Source organism: Harmonia axyridis, chromosome 5, assembly GCF_914767665.1.
Source record: "Harmonia axyridis chromosome 5, icHarAxyr1.1, whole genome shotgun sequence".
Classification (NCBI taxonomy): domain Eukaryota; kingdom Metazoa; phylum Arthropoda; class Insecta; order Coleoptera; family Coccinellidae; genus Harmonia; species Harmonia axyridis.
Genome location: NC_059505.1, coordinates 16821200 through 16822407, shown reverse-complemented (window position 1 = coordinate 16822407; position 1208 = coordinate 16821200).

The following is a 1208-nucleotide window of genomic DNA, read 5'->3' as shown; positions in this document are numbered from 1 at the left end:
ATTAATTTCTGATACCACATTCCAACATTCTTTAGTTATATTTTCACTCATTGATTCGATTCCGATAGTATGACCGCTTAAAATTTCTCATGAGGAATTTATGAGTTTTTTTTTCTTATACATATTTTTCAAATAAGCAAATAAGGATGTTCTGAAAGCAGGGAATGAAGAAACCTTAAATCTCTGCTTGATTCCCTAACTATCTCATTCACCCTTTTTTGGTTTTGATGTTCAAATTTCATTCGTAGAGGAAAGCGATTGTTAAAATGAAAAAAAAAGATATCATAGAACCAGTTGAAGGCCAGTTCGAGATTTCTAAATGTTCACACGGGAGTCCAATCTTCATAGAGAAGACCATTATAAAACATTCATCATTAAATGAACGCCCACAAATCGAATGTACCTATATCCACCGAAATTTATATCGCAGAGTATCGTACAATGATCAGAAAAAGCATCATCATCTGGCATAACACCAATATGAATAAAAAGACGAAAATTAAAATATATAAAACCTGTGTTAGACCAGTATTGACATACGCTATAGAGACAAGAAAAACATCCTTCGAACAACAGAAATGAAAATACTTAGAAACACCTCAGGGTACACATTAAGCGATAGAAAAAGGAACACAGATATAAGGCGCGAATGTGAAGTAGAAGATATTGTAAGGTGAGGACGTTTGCGTAGAAGAGCCTGGAATGATTATGCGGAGAGAATGGCTAGAGGAAGGGTTGCAAAAATCGCAAGAGATGGTATATCACGAACACAACGCCCCCTAGGAAGACCTCCAAAGAGATGAAAAGAGTCGTGGTATCTCAAGAGAACTGAAGTTGGAAAATACAGGCCCATGGCCTAAAATATGTGGAAGAAGAAGATGAATGCATGAAATGGTCTTTGACGTTACTCTAGTGAGCCACAGTGTTGCCTAGCCCAAACTGTAATAAGGAGTTTGAAATTCGCTTAAATTTAGTATTTTCATTCAAGCTATCGGGGTTGAAATCCCCGCATATAATAAACTTTATATTAGGTTTGAATACTAACTCGATTGCACCAATTGAGTTATCCAAAAAAATATAAATATCGTCAATAGGTGGTCTATGATGACAGTTGATTATTACGAAAACTGAATTCATGCTCTTGAACGAAACTGCACACATTTCGCATTGTACTTCTACTGATAGTTGTTTCAAATTGATTTGATTTA